The following is a 19,430-nucleotide window of genomic DNA, read 5'->3' as shown; positions in this document are numbered from 1 at the left end:
ATCTTGCGCAGAATATGAGCAACGTGAAACAGCTGTACAAACCGCCTACAGGCGAGGCGAGAGTGTTCCCCTCCTAACACTTCCGTTTTCGCCTAAATGACGTGATTGGTTGGCTAAATTCTTCCCTTTTTTTTAAATTAAATTTGTATATTTACAATAGCGATACAGCACAAAATGTAATCATGTTTACTGCGTCATTAAAATCGCTATTTGATATAGACGATATTTTAAAATAGCTGTAACGTTAGACCCTTCAGCAATCCCTTTGAAATAGCATACTGACGTGAACTATCTTGATCATTCTTCGAGCTGCTCATCATTGGAACCAAATTTGAGTGCGCTTGATTTAAGAAAATGAATATGCCGGCAACGAAGGAACAAAAAAACATCGTGTTTTCATCGTGGAGTTTTGTTGTACACAGAAACGAAACACGTCAAATGTTGACCAGAAGACTTTATTTAGTATAATTGTACTTGTTGCTAAACTAGTGACAATTGTCCCCAACGGACTACATCGTCACACTGTTAAAATAATCATTTTTTGTCAAAATTGTTTTTTGTTTTTTTGCCTAAATCATCTCCTCATGGCCACCTATGGTAAAATCGCCTACATCCTCAGTCCACCAATCATCATGTGATTTAGGCAATTTTTTGATCATGCCTTTGTGACTTAAGCAAGATATGGTAACATTTTATTTTGAAGGTGTCTACATAAGAGTGACGTGCGTGTCATAAACATGACATGGGATGTGTCATGAACATTAATGACACTTTGAAGTAACATTAATGCTCATGATACTTGTCATGTCATGTTTCTGACAGGCTTGTGTGACCCTTACGTAGATACCTTCAAAATAAAGTGTTACCTTATCTTGCTTAAGTCACAAAGGCATGTTCAAAAAATTGCCTCAGTCATTTATTTCTCTTAAGTTACATACTTTACACAATGTTATTACTATGCCAATAGCCATCCTTTGTTACATCCTTTTTGAGTGAATCAATGACCAATAAATGTCATATGTTACACTTTTGGTGAAGTTTTTTGTCTTGAAAAAATGAGTTAGGCGATTATTTTAACAGGCTGACGATATGCAATGGTGTTGTAACGGTACTTTACTGGAGGTAAAACAAGCACACAATACATGGTGGGGTGTTATATTGACTCCACAGAATGGGCTACACAGTTACAATGCTGTAGAAAATAATAAACCTTGCTTACTTTTTGGCCTTGTATTCGAGTAATATTAGCTATTATAACTTCACGTGTTAGACTTATTTCACTGGTCCAGCAGTAACCATAGTTGTAACCGAGGCCGGCTCTACGCTGGGGCAAGAGGGGGCCGAGCCCCCTTAAATAAATGTCTTGCCCCCTCAAATCAAAATTTTAGAAGTTGAGAAAGCACATTTTAATATACTTGTTGGTTGAAACCTGGATGAAAAATGTCTTATTTTATTCATTTATTTTATTTTTCTGTTTCCCCCCTGAGGGATTGCCACCTTATTGTGGTCGGGGCTCTCAGTGACCTTAAGAGCTAAACCAGCAGGAGCCTAGTCTTCTGGTGGGACCAGGGCCACCTTAACCTAATGTTAGGCCCCGGGGCTGAGAGATTTGTAGGCCCCCCATCCCCTCGATTTATAGAGTCTCATTTTTAAAAAAGTGTGATATCTAGGTAATCTACACCACAAAATGCATTAGTTTCTTTCGAGACATACAACAGTGAGTTTTCCCTCTTTGAGTCAGAAAACACAGTAATATTGTTATTAACATATCACTGATCCCACTTGAGAATAAACACAAGACACTTTATTTAACAACCACACACAGCAACTTATGGTGATAATAAAACCAAAATGTGTGAAAGGATGATTTTAAACAATGTTATGAAAAATATCACCATCCATCACCTGTCTGCACAAACATACAATCAAACAAACAATAACTTATTAACTTAATAACAACAGCATAAGCATAAGAAAAGCAACAGATCAAAGTAGGAGCCTCTTCTCTGGCCTCAGTGGGCCCTGTGAACAATCACATGCACCTACAAAGACACACAAACACACTCCATTCAGCACCATGGCCTAATGCCAGGTACCAAAAAGATTAAACTGAGCAACATTAATAGAAGATTTGCAGTATAATCTAGACAAACATCTAAGCAAATATGCATTTCAAAAACAATGCACAACCACCAGTGGTGGAATGTAACTAAGTACATTTACTCAAGTACTGTACTTAAGTACAATTTTTAGGTATTTGTACTTTACTTGAGTATTTCCATTTTATGTAACTTTCTACTTCTACTCCACTAAATTTTTAGGCAGATATTGTACTTTTTACTCTAGGATAAAGCTGCCAGCTTTAGTTACTTTTCAGGTGGAGATTTAACATAATATATATGATCAATGTAAAGTGATTAGACGTTTTTTAATTAAATCTTTTAACAGTATATTAAGTAATTAAGTGAGCCCAATCTTTACAAAATTAAAACACTGCATACATTAAATCATCAATACAAATAATATAATAATATATTTAGAATATATAAAACAATCATAGTGGGTCCATTCTGCATACTTTAAGTAGATTTTGATGCTGATACTTTTCTACTTTTACTTCAGTAAGATTTGGATGCAGGACTTTTACTGTAGTGGAGTAATTTCACAGTGTGGTATTAGTACTTTTACTTAAGTAAGGGATCTGAATACTTTTTCCACCACTGACAACCACAACAGTTTAAAACCTGCACAAGCTATAAAACGCAGTACCTGCTGATGTTGAATAACAGAGGCATTCTCTGGGCACACACTCTCCGTTACTCAGTTTGCGTTTAAAATGCATTTTTGAGAAAAATCTCCTGCTGTTTATACTGGCGTTCCGATGCTGACACGTTAGCGTCTTTATTTTGACAGGACTCCGGTCCCATTTTCGCCCTAAAAGCGCTCACTTTTGGGTCATTGTTGTTTCCCCAGCGGCCCGGGTCACTGTTGTACGGGTCATCTGACTCGTCTCGGTCTCCCCCTGACTGGTTTGCAGCCTGGTCCTCTCTCTGGGGCTCGTGTGCTCCCCCCTCCTCCTCCCCTCCACTGCTGCGGGCGGTCCCCTGCTCCTCTCCCGCTACATCCACCTGCGCGGCCTTCCCGGCCTGCACATCTTCCTCCGCTCCCTCCGGTGTGTGGGACAGCGACCTTCCTCCGGTGCTTAATTTTTCCACTCAATCTTTGATTGACAGTCATAGAGGGACACGCCCCAGAACTAACTATAGACATTCTGATAGGTAAGCCCACCCGCCACGTCACGTTACATTGCGTGACGTAACGTGCGATTAGAGTGATTGACAGAAAACCTGACAAGTTACAAAACAATGTGACCTTTTCAGCTCATCATGGGAGGCCCCTTAACTTGGGAGGCCCCTGGGCTTCAGCCCAGGTAAGCCCGTGCATTAAAGCGGCCTTGGGTGGGACACCCACGTTTGACAGGTCTGAAGGTAGAGGCCTGACAAAGTGCAACCCACTTCCCCAGGTTGGGGTTGGACACATAGACCAATGAAGAAAGCATCGTTACTATAAGCACAGGAAAAAAGTTCTGGAGCATGATGTGTACAAATGATGCCTCCTTCACATTTCTGACTGCCCCCTCATATACGCCTGCCTAGAACCGGTCCTGGTAGTAACTTTACACCTCTGCGTTTTCTGCGCGCAAACAAGCGCTCCCCAACTGCTGCCCCGCCCCTCCCACCTCTGCTAAGAGAAAGGGACTTGAAACCCAACAACATATTTTTATGACGAGCTAGCTAGCATTTTTGCCTAAAAGCATCTCTTTTATTCTGCTTTCTCATCAGTATGTAACCCACAGCTTCTTTTTGGTGGCATTTCTTTTCCACGGTAAGATTTTAATATATTGCTACTTAACCTTATGTTTGTTTATTTACCTTGTATTAGCTTGTTAGCCGGAGGAAAGTTAGCAGAGGACTGAGTGGCTGAACTTCTCTAAGCTAACGTTGAACATTACACAGAGGCTTGAACAGCTAAAGTAGCTACAGTACCTAGTTACTTTGAGTCTCTGGTGTTTTAGTGTCCTCTATCACTAGTGTTTCTCTTCGTCTGGCTCCAAGCTACCAGTGAAGCATGCGACATACGTTTATCTCTCAGTTGGTAATTAAGCTAGGTGGGAAAGTATGACTAAGATGATACTTGTAACATTACTGCCAAATATTACAAACCTAACACGTGTCATTTTTACACAGCCCTCCCTCCTTGAGCACTATCTTGTTGAAAGCCAGGCCAAAGAAGAAATGGATGTGTGACCAGCTTAAATAGAGAGAGGAGAACGCTTGCAAGAGGCTCCATATCAATTGTTGTAGCCCAGGAACAGGATCCAACGGAAGGAAAGCCTGCAGGCAGACAAGTTGCGTCATGATGTCAGAGTCACAGGGGATAGAAACTCCAGGTACAGAGGGAAACAAGCCAGAGATCACAGCAGGACAAAGCGTGTCCAGTAATATTCAACAGGTAGAAGGTGGTGCATCTGTGTCTTCGTCTGTGACCTCCATACAGACTGCTGCCACCACAGCAACAGAGGATGAGGATGAAAGTGAAGATGAATCAGAGATCCTGGAGGAGAGTCCCTGTGGCCGCTGGCAGAAACGCAGAGAGGAGGTAAGGGAGGCTAGGAAGCTCTGCTTTGATGCTATCAAGTGAGAATGATGGGCACAGTATTTATCTGTTTAAAGCATCATTTAAAGTTACTGTGAGATCCATCACATTTCTCTGCATTATTTAAAATTCAAAGTGACCTCTGAGCTATGAGTATGTATAACAGAGTCATGTAGATCAACAGGCTGGGTTTATGGATGCACTGATATTGTGGTTGAGATCAGAGTTTCCCAATCCGCCAATGGAGTACCACGTGTCCTGCATGTTTAAGTCCTGCTTCAACCGCTGATTCAAATCAAATCAAAATTACTTTATTTATTCATGAGAGGAAATGCGGTTAGTCTGGTAACTCTGGAAGAATGAGACAGCCTGATGGCTGTAGGAGCGAAGGGTCTTTTGTATCTCTCCGCCCTGCAAAGGAGAGAGAGGAGCCGTCCACTGCTGTTTTTTTGGTCCATAAAGGTTTTGTGTAGCGGATGATCCGGGTATTTCAGGATGGCCTCGAACATCTTGACAGTGCATCTCTCCACCACCTCCTCCAGTGTGTCCAACCTGGCTCCAACCACAGAACCAGCTCTTTAGACCAGTCTGTCCAACCGCCTTGCATCTCTGTGTCTGATGCTGCCTCCCCAGCAGACTGCAGCATAAAACAACACACTATCACCACAGACTGATAAAACATCTGCAGAATCTTACTACAGATGTCAAGAGCTCTTAGCTTCCTTAAGAAAAAGCCCCTTTTTGTAAATATAACTTGGCACCACCTCAATGTCCACCCCACAGGTATTCACTGGCTGAAGGGGGGGGCTTGAACCTGCGGAAATCTCTGATCATTTCCTTAGTCTTTGAGGTGTTCAGTAGGAGATAGTTCTTGTGACTCCAGTCACTGAAGGCTTTTATCAGATCCCTATATTCAGATTCCTGTCCATGATACACGCCAGAATAACAGTTCATAATGAATCAGCTGTGTTGGAGCAGGGAGAAATCTTAGACATGCAGGACAAGTGTTACTGAGTGTTACTGAGGGGGGGTGTTCCATCAAAGCTGAAGAGTCGCTAATTTAAGTGAGAGATCCGTTCCATAAGGTGGTGTATGTGACTCCCCACTCAGTAACCATGGTAACTTATACCACTGAACTAGCCTGCTCCGTGGCAGACTAACTGAAGAGCTTACTTTAGCTCTGGTGTCAAATAATTCCCAACGGGTGTAAACAAAATCCCAAAAGACAGTTCCGTTCAGGTTTAGACTTAGTTTTTTTATTAATACAGTCTGTGGTTTAGACCCTTTTCTCTCACAATGTGACGAGGCATGAATTTACACACCTATTCCAGTCAACCTTTTTTTTAATTCATGCAACTTCTGTTTCGGAGTGAACCCTTTTATTTGAAACATGTAAAATTTAAGAAAAGTGTGCAAAAGTTTTTTAGTTGTGCTTTATTCAGTAATTTTGTTCTAGCTCTTAGGACAAAAAAACACATTAAATCCATTTGAAACCATGGTCTTCTGCTGTGGTAAAATGTATACTTGCATCATTCTCTGGTTTCTTTATCTCCAACTTAATTTATTACTTTTTTTGCTTTTTGTCTCCATATCAAGTTTTTTGTTTTCAGTTACCATAAGCATATGACACTTGTAGATCAAGCCGACATCCTGTGAAAGAAACGTGTCAAAGAGTAGCTAACAATGTAGTTGTCAATTTTTATTTAATTTTTTCAATTTCATCATCGCCTGCTGCAGTCGTTGTTCTAGCTGTGTCCTGCAGCAAGGTGCATGGTTATACACAATCTGTAAAATGAAGATACATCCGAAACATTATTATGTTTTCCCTTGCAGCCGAGTCCTTTTTTGGCTGTTCAGATTTCTCCTTTTGAGATGTAACAGAATAATCAATATAGGGCAGGGTTACTCCACCCAGTTAGGCCAATTAACAGTAAATTAATTGTAGTTCTGTAAGTTCTCCCAAGTTAGCCTACACCATCACTGTGAATATACATCTGTTATTATCAGTTATACAGTCTTACTGTATCTAGTGATCTAAATGTTCATTTATTTACAACTGCAAATAACATAATAAGTAGGATGGATTTTCTCATTATTTATAATCAGTCTGCATTTTTTTGCCATGCCATCTCCCTGGCTCTGTTAATGGCAGCAGTATTGTCTGTTTTTGTGATCGTCACTTGATGTTCTTCATAAAGCTCCTTCAGCGCTGCTTTTCACCACTTTTTGTGACATCTTATTGGCTGTTCCACGATCGATTGACATGGGCTGCTTATATACTCCGTGCTCACGCATGAGTTAGCGTTAACTAGACACGCTAAGCTGCATTAGTGGAACGGCATTAGCCTCAAGTGAAAGTTGGTGTTAATTCTAACCAAGCCCTGGTAAGTTTAGCTGTGTTGATGGAACACCCCCAGGAGAAGTTTTGAAAACACAGATGTGGATGCTAGATCATTTTCCTACTGTCAAACACTGCATTACATTTAAATTACACAAAAGTAAAAGTTATGGTTATACTCTACCCCATAGAACTTTTTCAGCATAAAATGATCAACCTGTTGGGCAATCATTTGAGTTTCCAATGTTTGGTCTCACAGACCATATCACTTTGTTATAATTTGGAGTTGATGTTTATGTATTTATGAGTATCAAGATACTGAGTCAAAATGTAATGATGTTTGTTTCAGTCAACATTAGGGTTGCAAAATTGCAATGCTTAAATCTGTCTGTCTGTCTGTCTGTATTTGTGTTTATTTTTAATATTTCCAAAATTCCCCAGCTTAACTTTGCATGGAAAGTTTCAGGAAATTTTGACATTTTCCACCCCTTTGCAACCCTCAATATCCCACACCTTTTCATGTTGTTCACCAGAGACACTATAAGTCATGATGAGTATTCTCAAGGCAACACAGCACTCAAGCAAATCAGTGTGTTATCCTGTTAATGGATTTTAGTATGGGCAAAAGGGATTGCTCCTCCATGTTCACATTCAAGAAGTAACTGATAACAAGTAAAACTTACAAACAAGACATCTAAAAAATATGCAGAAGGTGTGGTTAGCACTCCTCCTTCTTCACATCAGCTGAAGGAGGAGGAGGAGAATAGCAGTGATGTCAAGTCTTTCTGTTTATCCTTTTGTGAACTGTATTTGTCATAAATGATTGTTACACTATCAGAACATATTTTCTCATAAGCGGTTTTCTGTTCACTTCCTTCATAGGTGAATCAGCGTAATGTCCCAGGAATAGATGCTGCATACTTGGCCATGGACACAGAAGAAGGGGTAGAGGTAGTTTGGAATGAAGTCATGATCTCAGAGAGGAAGAACTTCAAACTGCTGGAGGTGAGGCCTGGTGCAACAATACGGGAATAAAACAAATTAACCCACTCGCTAAGGTGTGCTGGGCATTTCACCTTAAAATGTAATAAAAAGGGAAAAGAACACTGTCTCATTTTCACAAATCTTTTTGTGCCCCAGCATCATGCACAAATTCAGGATGTAAAATTATGAAACCAAACAAGTTATACTGATGAGAATGACATGGCTCTTTGTCTGCAGTACAGAAAAGTCATTCAATACCAGTGAATTTGAGGAGGTTTCTTGCAGATGTGACTCTAAAGAACAATCCATCTATTATCCTTAACCGCTTACCCAAACTCAGGTCGCAGGGGGCTGGAACCAATCCCAGCTGACATTGGGCAAGAGGTACACCCTGGACTGGTCTCCAGACTATTGCAGGGCATAGAGAGGGACAACCATTTGTGCCGTCATTCACTCCTACGGACAATTTAGAGTCACCAATTAAACCTAATCTGCCTTGACATATTTTAAGGATCATACATTTTGTGCAGTCAGTGATCTAATGGACTTCTTTACAATATGTATCATGTACAATTAGTACCAAGTTATGTCAAAGGAAAAAACTTTTCTAACCTTTTTTTGTCTTATATTTGTTAATATGATAATCTGTGTTCATTTTACTAGTGCCACATCATTTCTCTCATATTTCATACCTAATAATTGCATGTTTTGTCAGAATTATTACAATCAGGCAAAATGTCAATGAAACAGCAACATTTATTGACATTAATGTTGTACCACATTTTATTTTGTTTTTCATGTGTGTTTAGGAGAAAGTGAAAGCGGTATTTGATAACCTGATCCATTTGGAACATGCAAATATCGTCAAATTTCACAAGTACTGGGCTGACACCAAGGAGAACCGGGCCCGGGTGAGTCTCAGACCTCAGAAAATAGTATTTGGTAGACTTAAAATTGGCAATATATAATTTTTATGGAATCTATTGTCCGACTTTAAAGGTAAAATCTATATTTGACTGACGTCTACCCACAATGCTTCCCCTAATTTCTTCCTCTCATGCAGGTGATTTTCATTACTGAATATATGTCATCAGGAAGCTTGAAGCAGTTTCTAAAGAAGACAAAGAAGAATCACAAAACCATGAATGAAAAGGTAATAACTTATTTATCCTAATAGAATAATGGTAGTTGAGGGTCGTACTGTATATGACATTCTGTGAAAAGTTAATTATCACAGCATGGATAAGTTTGGCTTTCCAAAGTGAGGATCAATAATTTGAATCATACATTAATTGGCATCTGGCTGTTAAAAGAAACAATTTGCAAATATACTGTGTACAAATTTTGAGCAAAGTTAAATCAAGTCATAGTTGCACACGATTGGAATCCAGCGAGTAAGCTCTCTGATGAGGTGTATGGTCCTACAGGCTTGGAAGAGGTGGTGCACACAGATCCTGTCTGCTCTCAGGTTGGTTTCAGCTTTTCAGACATTACGTAAAAATCAGTATGGTCAGTCACACAAAAATGCATTCACATGGAAAACAACCCAGTCCCTTTCTCATGAAAATGTTTTTTTCTGTTCTATAGTTATCTGCACTCATGTGACCCTCCCATCATCCATGGCAACCTGACCTGCGACACCGTCTTTATACAACACAACGGGCTCATCAAGATCGGATCAGGTATAAAGTTTGAAGGTTTCATCCTAGAGGGTTTAGTAGTGGAGCTGGAGTGCTGTTTGATGTGGTTGTCAAATGATACTGAATTATGGGTTTAAAGACTGAATTTCCAGTATTACACAGTACCAGTGTTTTATGTACAAATAAAATCCCCCAATAATCCCCTTTCTCTTGTACTAAAATAACCCCTGAACATTATATAAGATGTGGGCAAGGTTGGTGTGTACTGTGGTTAAGAAAACAACAGTGTGTGTACTGCAATGACTCACTTGTTTGTTCCATCTTTTGTACTACATATCTGCTGAAGGGCAGCCACCAAATTCTCAACATCCTGCACTATAATTTATAACCTGGATTACCAAAAGAGATGGGATGCTCTGTGAAACGTAAACAAAATGCATCAGAGCCGGAATTCAGTGTGTATTTACAAGATTTATACATAAAAGTTTTAATTTGAACATGAAATTTGCTGTCTACGTTCAATTGAACATATGTCACAAAGGATTATCGTATTGGGTTTTGTTTATGTTCTAGACAACCTCACGACTTCTTTTGGGATAAGGATATTAGACAATTTAAAAGTAATAAATATTCCTTCTTTTTTTTATCCCTGCCTCTTGTTCCTCCTTCCATCACATGCTTTTTGTTTTGTCTCTGCTTCTTGGGTCTATATATTCCTGCTTCTCACTTCTCTCACCGTTCTCCGTCTCGGCAGTTGCCCCAGACACCATCAATAACCACGTGAAGACGTGTCATGAGGAACAGAAGAACATGCACTTCTTTGCCCCAGAATATGGAGGTAGACATGACCAAATTGTTCTTTGTAGTTATTTCTGTTGTTACTCCTGCTGTGGGTTTCCTGACTTACAAAACAGATAATTCTGTTTTGTTTTTTGGTTCATTATTCCTTCTCTCATCGTAGCTGTTGATGATGTCACCACGGCTGTAGATATCTACTCATTTGGCATATGTGCCTTAGAGGTGAGGTGGGACCCATGATACATGATTGAATGGCCTTAGGTCTTCCGAAAAAAGCAATATGTCAATGTGTGTGTTGCAGATGGCGCTCTTGGAAATCCAGGGGAATGGAGAGTCGTCTTTCGTTTCTCAGGAGGCCATCAACAATGCTATACTGTTACTGGAGGACCCACTGCAGAGGGTGAGATACAGAGAGTGGGGAATGTGTTTGCATGTCCATGAGTGACCTGAAAGATCCTTCCAGATTAAGCTTTTTGTGTGTATCAATGTGTCTTAGTGATAATTTGAATATCCCATTTGTGTATACAAGACATATGTCCACAAGTGTGTGACCCAGATGTTTGTTTTTGTAGGAGTTAATCCAAAAGTGCCTTGAATGTGATCCCTGTACAAGACCTACAGCCCGAGAGCTGCTGTTTAACCAAGCTCTGTTCGAAGTACCGCTGCTAAAACTTCTGGCTGCACATTGTATTGTCAGCCATCACCGTGAGTCTTTAACACACACATGCATAAGACACAGAATGGCAGATTTAGTTATTTTGATTTTGCTTTTATTATAAAATGGTTATAAAAAAGACTGACCTGTAAGTGACTCGAGGTAGAGTTAAAGCTTGTGAGCTTTCTGAGCTGGAATGGATGCTGCTGACCTCATTTCGTTACCAATCACAATTTTCTGTATTAAAAATGGATCAGATGATTGCGTGTCATATAAAAGGGGTCGTTGATGGCACCAAGTAGTAGGTTCCTGCCTCTCACAAATCATCAGACACCACAAATGAAAACTGACTGAATGAAAAGCAGGTATATAAAGTTAAAGGGATGTATCTTAACATCCAACATCCTCTAATGAGTTCCTAATTGTTTATAATTGTCTAGACATGATTCCTGAGAATGCCCTGGAAGAGATTACTAAGAACCTGGACCCAAACCTTGTCATCGCTGAGAAGAAAGAGGATGTTCAGCTCAAGTAAGGGCCAGAAACTGCTATCCATAATGTAGTGTCAGTCAGCAAGATACAGCACAAATAATAACTAGTATAAGAGGTATTTGTTTTAATAGCAACAGCATTGATGTTGTTCTTGCATTCTAAGTACACATGTTCAGTACAAATAGATATGTTTATCAATATTATGAAGACAAGTGAAAATAGTAACACCATATAAAATCATTATTATTATTTGTACTGCATACTTTGTTTGTCGTTAGTCGAATATAATTTCCTGAGTTTGTGGGAGACATTAAATTATTTTAAATATCTGTGATGCAAAGACCTACAACTGTATTATCTACTTGTATTTCTTTCTTCTGTAGGCTTTCACAGTTTCCTGCCTTGGAGCTTGATAAATTCCTGGAGGATGTGAGGTAAGAACCAAAGCAGGGAGCAGAATGAGTCTAAGAAAGCTCACCCCAAATCTAAACACATGCCAGCCACAGGGGGGCAGTATGGGCCCATCTGACTATTGTGACTTTGATTATTGTTAAAATATTTCAATTAAATATGGTAAAATACTTTCTTAAAATCCTGGACTTTTTACAGATTTTGTGGTTTAACTATGTGCTAAAGCAAGTGTTCTGCTAATCTCTTCATTTATCACCTGTCAAATTTGGGACCTCTTTGTGTAATATGCAATCATAGACAATGAACTGAATTGACTTTTTCCTTCCCTGCATCAGGAACGGTATTTATCCAATGACAGCGTTTGGGCTGCCTTGTCCTCAGCAGCCTCACCAGGAGACTATTAAATCTCCCATTGTCGTCCCCCTGGTCAAATCCCCCACCCCTGAACCTGCAGAGCTCGAGACACGGCGGGTGCGTACAACAGATTAGACTGCATGTTACAAAAGGAAGATACAAACACAATAGTTACAAATAATCATCCTGATGCTAACATTTCTTATTTTTTGTTCTGAAATCTCAACACTAGTTGACAATCATTAATATTTATGTTTCTGTACTTCTACTGCAGGTCATAAATATGCAGTGTAATGTTGAATCTGTCGAGGAGGGAGCAAAGTATCATGTAAGTCTCTGCAATAGTATTTATAAGGTTGATCCTTTTATTGTTTAATTTCAAAATGTCAAATATAGGCTTCCCTGGTTGGCCAACAACATGTTATTCCAACCATTGTACCTAGTCATATATAGTCAGTATAATAATATTCATAATAATAATAATAATTGTGTCTGTTGTTTTCTCTCTATTCTTTTAGCTAACATTACTGCTGAAACTGGAGGATAAATTGAATAGACATCTAAGCTGTGACATGTTACCTCGTAAGACAACCTCTTCTGTCACACACTGACATTTAATCACTCTGTGAGCTTCAACATACAGTCACTAAGTCTGTTTTCTGTGTGCTTATGTCCTAAAATTTCCACCCAGCTTTCTCAATGCTGAATTTCAATAGAGTTCACAGTTGCATAACAGCAAAAGTGAGCTGGGAGGTTTGATTTCTGCACGCTATTGGGTGCTAAGACAAAATAAGGGAGAATATTTTTCAATAACAAGAAACAACCTTTGACATTTCCAACCAGTCAATATTACAGTGGCTCCTGCAATTAGACGATCATTTGATATTGTTGGAAGGCGTGTCATGTGTAGGTGAGATTAGGTGAAGGTAAGAGGATTAGAGGCCATTCATCCAGGCGCGCGTGTGTGTCTGTGTGTGTGTGTGTGTGTGTGTGTGTGTGTGTGTCTGTGTCCATACATGCGCTTCTACATGTTTTGTAAAGTATCGATACCAGAAAGCATACAGAAATTTCTTTATGGGATTGGGCAGGGAATGACACGTGTTGATACATGTGTTTACATGTGTTTTGCCTTTGCCACCTTTTTATGGAGTGTTGTAATTCTTTCTCCATTGGGACAGTTCAGGTTTACAGCTTGGGTTTAGGGTTAATGGTAGAATTACATTTGAGTTGAGGTGTTGATAAATGATAAATTCATGTCTGTATGAATAGCTCCATAGCTTATAAGTCATCTGTACTCTCAGGTTTTACCACACACAGAGTTTTAATATATAGCACCTCTGCATATGTGCACTGAGGCATGTAGGAAAGTGAGAGTGAGATTCCAGAGAGAGTTTTAAACTCGGATGGCGTCACAATATACAGTATGCAAGACTATTTTAAGCAGGGAGACTAACTGTCGCTTATGTGTCATGAAAACCCTGCAACGGTATTTTGGACAAATGTATTATTTAATATTATTACATTCTGGAATAGTTTTTTTAATACCCATAGTGGCCTATAAAAACAACCAGGTATGAATGTTTAAATCACTGATTCAACCATGATTCTCCTTGATAAATTCTGAAAGTTTTACATACTTTTGGGAATTTGTTTATTTGAAATTGAGGATTTTCTTCAATTCTGTCTGGCAGACTAGAAACCAAAGGAATGCATATATTAAGCCACACAACTCTTGTAAAAGTCAGAATAACGTAGGCAGTATGATCCAATGTGCACATGCACACACACACAGGTATGGTAGGCATGTATAATGTTGCAGGCGTGTGGGGAATGCTGGGCCTGTGAAAGGCTGCAGCTGACAGCTGTCACCTCCTATGTCAATATCTGACCATCTCTTCCCAGGCTTTCATCTCCCTGTCTCTCAGTCACACACATTCACTTGACTTTGCTCTTTCTCTCTCCCACTGTTTCTCACATCATATCTCCTCTCCTGCACACTCACACCTTAATACCACTGGCACACACACTGTAACTTCACATCACAGACACACCTTGTCCTCTTTGTAAACAGTCCCTCCTGCTGATATCAGGGGATTTTCTTCAAAGCTTTCCTTATCAACACGCCAAAGTCCAAGATCACTAGCTAACTCAGCCACTTAAATTTCACCCCCAGGCCTTTTGTGTGACTCTCCTACACCCTACTGCCCTGTTCACAACTAAAACTGCTTTTTCAAAATTAAGATGCAAACAAACAAGTCAGACTCTCTCTCAGCTCATATATCAATTCCATTATCATATAGGCTTAGTTGTGCGCTGCCAGGGTTTTTCTTTTCTTAAGTTGTTGGTTGCTGACTTTATGTCCCCCACTTGTTTATCTTGTCCAAGCCACATTCCTTATATAGTTATTAATTGATAGCAAGGTTATTAAAAATCGGTAGACCATGACAACTCCTCTGCTCACTGGGCACAAGCAAGGAACTTCACAATTTGGGCAGTGTTATAAAAAAGCACAAGTTTGAAAAAATCAGGTCAGGGATCGTAAGGAAGATAACATTATAAAGGTGTAGCTTAAAGTTTTCAAGAGAAAGTTAAAGTTAAATCAGAATCAGTTATATAAAAATGTCTGAGCTGAATGTATTTTCCAAAAGCTTTAGTCAAATAAAATTTTGTTTAGACTTCTGTTGATGCCCAATGTAATTCACTTGTAGATTAGTCTTTCAGTATACTAACTTTCCTTCAACCTGCATTATACTTTCACCAAAGGTAGTGAGTCCTTACACTGTCCTATAATGTAAACAGTGAGAGGAACAGCACAGTCAGAGCATGAGTTATTTTACATAACAAAAGGTTGTGCAGCTGCATTGTAACATGGATTATTGACACTACTGCTGGTGTAGAAATATTATTCTTTGCCTTTCTGAGATAGATTTGTTCCTTTATATTGTTAAATATTGAGTCTCAAAAGACGTCTTACCTGAAATTTACTGCTGATTTTTAGGTTAAACAGTGTTAACAGAGTTAGGATTTTGGAGCAAATACAGGGCTCATTGGAAAAAAGTAAATCTATATATATCAGCTCAGAAACAAAGTTCTGGGAACTCTAAAAGTGAGGAAAGGACAAGGACTTTATGATTTTCCATTAAATTGTTATGTCTTTTATTGCAAACTTTAAGAGGACCATTTAAAGGCTAACGTGTTTTAACAGATCACAGCCCAATGAAGACCACGCTGGTTGAAACATGTTGGCTTCTTAATTTTCCTACCAGATGAGTCCCTTTCTAGACTCTTTTTTTCTTTTTAACTCTATTGGATAACGCTTAAGTCAAACATTGCCGGATGTCTACGGGAACAAAATGGGCTCAGAGATTGAAAGAGCAACAGCACAGGTTACTGTTTGATGACACTTTATGTTTGACTGTGGGATATGGATTTAAAAGCAGCATCTGGATCATATTTTCTGAATCTGGTATTTACCCTAAGCCTGACCTTTTTAGGTGTGTGTGTGTGTGTGTGTGTGTGTCTGTCTGTGTGTGTGTGTGTGTGTGTGTGTGTGTGTGTGTGTGTCTGTGTGTGTGTGTGTGTCTGTGTGTGTGTCTGTGTGTGCGTGTTCTAGAGAAATAGGGAGGAGTGATGATGATTATGATGAAGGTGATGCTACATGCCTATGAGTTACTGTTATTGACTGTTCTGGTGTGTGTTTCAGATGAGAATGTTCAAGAGTTGGCTGAAGAGTTGGTGCAGCTGGGCTTAATCAGTGAGGTGAGTGTTTTAAAGAAAGCGTGTTTGTGTGTGCAGAGCTGCAGGCAAATGTGTGTGGGTGAGACTAGGTGAACCTGCTATTTTCGTCCCAAACTGTGAAAATTCCATTTATTTCAAAAAGCGAGGTGATCCCTGACTCTTCTATCTCCAACACGCAATCACCTTTTTCTGTAAGAGCCTTATGCAGAATACATATGTGCTCTTGTGTCCACTCACCTACCCACGTTCATGTTATATATTAACTTCATCTCTCTGTGGGCGAGAGTATATGTAGGCTTTTGTCTTAATGACTTACTCTTAATGGATTTCATGGATATGATGGATCAGTTTTCTGCCTCATATGTGTTGTAACAGCTCATGTATAGTCGTCTGTGTGTGTCTTAGCTGAAATGACGGGCCATATATCTCTACTATCATACTGACTGGTGTATCTGTTATCTGTTATGCCCTGGTTTGTTGAAATATTGTGTTCTCTTTACAGGTGGACCAAAACAAAATAGCCTCTCTACTAGAGGAATCATTCAGCCAAGCTATCCAATAGCAACGGTCTCCTCGACTATGTTACTGTCCTCTGAAGTACTTGCTCTTTCTCTGTTACATTTCCTTTTGGTTACTCAACATGGTTACTAAATGTAGTGTTTTTTGTCTTTTTTATTAAGCCTTATGTGGTAATTTGACCAAAATGGTGGGATTTTCCTCTGTATCAGGGATTAACAGCACAGAAAACCTTTAACATAAAGCCAATTTTAGAGTCCAGGTGACTCCAAAGAAGCCACCTTGACTGATTTCACATTTTTATCGTAAAAGTCAAAACCTACATATATGTGTGTGGGATTATTTTGAATGTGTCAGCTATTAAAGGGACAGTTCACCCCCAAATTAAATCTTACCTGTAATGCTGTTTATCTCTCTAGATTGTTTTGGTGTGATTTGCTGAGTGTCAGAGTTGTCTGCCTTCTATGAAAAAATAATGAAACTCTATGGCACTTCTCTTGTGGTGCCCAATGAGGTAAAAACTCAAGATAATCCACGTACCTTTCTGTGAGTAGTTAAGTGTAGGAACTTTTCTTTCTGCCAAATTATTCACACTTATGGACGAGGGGACTATGGATTACCCAGAGTAACTGGTTTATGATTTCTGGAAAGAGATATTGCTGTATTTTTGGGCACTTCAACCACCACATACCAAGTGACATGTAGTTCCACTTTAAATGAGAGAAGGCAGACATCTCTACAACTGATTTCTCCAAACACTCAGCAACTCACACCAAAACAATCTAGACTGATGAACAGCATTACAGGTAAGAGAAAAAAAATTCTTTATAAATTCTTATTTTTGGAGTGAACTGTTTTTAAATTGGCTGTTTAATTAAAGCGGAAACCTCATTAATGCTGCAACAGACACTTAATCACAACAGTGCTAGCTAGTTTACTTACAGATTTACCTTTAACGCCACTTTTTATCAAGTCACTCTTGTATTTTAGTGTGAGGTATTTACATGAGGAAGATTGTAGAGATGGTCTAAAATCATCATGGCTGATTCCGACCTTCTGCTCACCTCTCGCTACTGTGGTACTTATACACTTTATTGATCGGATCCACTCCTTTTGACCACAAGCAAACTAGCTAAGCGAAGAACCAAAGAAATTTGAAAATATAATCCAAGCCATTCTTTCTGGATCCTCATTCACATAGCCCCTCTTCTCATTTGGCTCCTTTTTTTGCCTCATACGAACATAAAAACATTTACCCATGATAATTTTAGTTTTTTGTAACTTACGGAATGCAATATGCAGCACTCCATATCACATTTTGGGCAGGCGTCATGCCAATGCTCTCTGGTTACTTGGTTACTTTGAGGTACTGTGAACTCAGTGTTACTGAATTTCCGTTTGTGTGTTTGTTTTTATATACGGCTCTACTGTTTGCCTTATGCTGGCCCTTCGCACATACCTTCAAGTCCTCTTCTCTCTTTTTATTATTAGGTTCATTGTTTTACCAGTTGCTGCTCATTGGGTTCACACATGCTACTCTGCCTGTAAAATTCATTCATGTGAGACTTGTGTTCTGAACTCTGTTGCCATATGCTGTAGAAAGAGGACTTTTCCTGAAACATCGATCATGTTTTATTTATATTACATACACTGTATAGCATCCGTTTTACTTTACTTATTTCCCCTTTGTTTACTGTGATTTCACACAGAGTCCACATTTTCGGGAGTCTGAGCCATTACACAGCTTCTCTTGATTCTATTGCTGTTGCCATTAAATCACCATTTGATTTGAACTAGAACCTGGAGGGTGACATTATCCTTTACAGAGTGCAGAGTCTCCTTAACTTGAAAAGAGCATTTCCCATCATACATGTCTTGTTTAGACTTGTATGGAGTTTAGGGAGATGCCTGTGGCCTTTTTTTAAACATTTTGGCTCAGAACTCTTTGTGGCCTGGTGGTACTGCTGTGTCTCAAAGCTCATACAATTCAGGATCTTAAACAAGAAGAAAATATTCTCAGTATGGATGGAAAAGGAGTATGAATTTACAATACTATTCCATACAAAAACTTTTTTTCTGGCATTTATTGAAATTGTATTTTAAGTGTCTTATTATGACATTACCAGATTAATTGAAGACTACTGTATGAGCTTGCAGTCAGAGCTTTCCTCTGTTGCTGGTGGACGAGTTTTAATGTTAAATGAGTCACCAGAGAGATCATTAATCCAATGATCTCCACTCATATATATCTGAAATGTCTTTTAAAAAACTATCCAGGCTACTATTCTACTCATTTTTTGTGTAGTCAGTCTTAATGCAATGTTTACTTTATTTCCCTCTCTGTTTGTATGTGTATTTGTGAACTGCTAAGATTGTATCTTCCAAAGATGTGTTTTAAAGTCAGCTAGGAGAATGTGAAGTGGTTAAGAACAACCAATGTGATCACCAGAGCAGCTTTATACACTCTGTGTGTGTGTGTGTGTGTGTGTGTGTGTGTGTGTGTGTGTGTGTGTGTGTGTGTGTGTGTGTGTGTGTGTGTGTGTGTGTGTGTGTGTGTGTGTGTGTGTGTGTGTGTGTGTGTGTGTGTGTGTGTGTGTGTGTGTGTGTGTGTGTGTGTGTGTGTGTGTGCGTGCGTGCGTGTATCTTTCCACCCAAATTATTGGTGGTGTTGAAACTGGTTATTAAATAATCATACAGGGTGGGCAGCTTTAGCCTGTCAGTCAAGGATATGAGCTTTTGGTTAAATTTGTATAGCCTATTCTTCTATTTTGTATTTGACATGAGTGTCAGTAAAGTGTGTCTTTCCTGAGACGTGTATGACTGCTTGAAATAAATGCTTCACTTTGTT

At 39.2% G+C, this 19,430-nt stretch overlaps 1 pseudogene; it reads left to right on the top strand.

Annotated features, from left to right (window-relative positions):
* Nucleotides 1-3,751: 3,751 nt before the first annotated feature.
* LOC131989423 (nuclear receptor-binding protein-like) lies at nucleotides 3,752-19,430 on the top strand (annotated as a pseudogene).

This window comes from Centropristis striata, chromosome 2 (assembly GCF_030273125.1).
Source record: "Centropristis striata isolate RG_2023a ecotype Rhode Island chromosome 2, C.striata_1.0, whole genome shotgun sequence".
Lineage (NCBI taxonomy): Eukaryota > Metazoa > Chordata > Actinopteri > Perciformes > Serranidae > Centropristis > Centropristis striata.
Note: the sequence above shows the minus strand (reverse complement) of the source record. Positions and strands in the feature narration are given on the sequence as shown.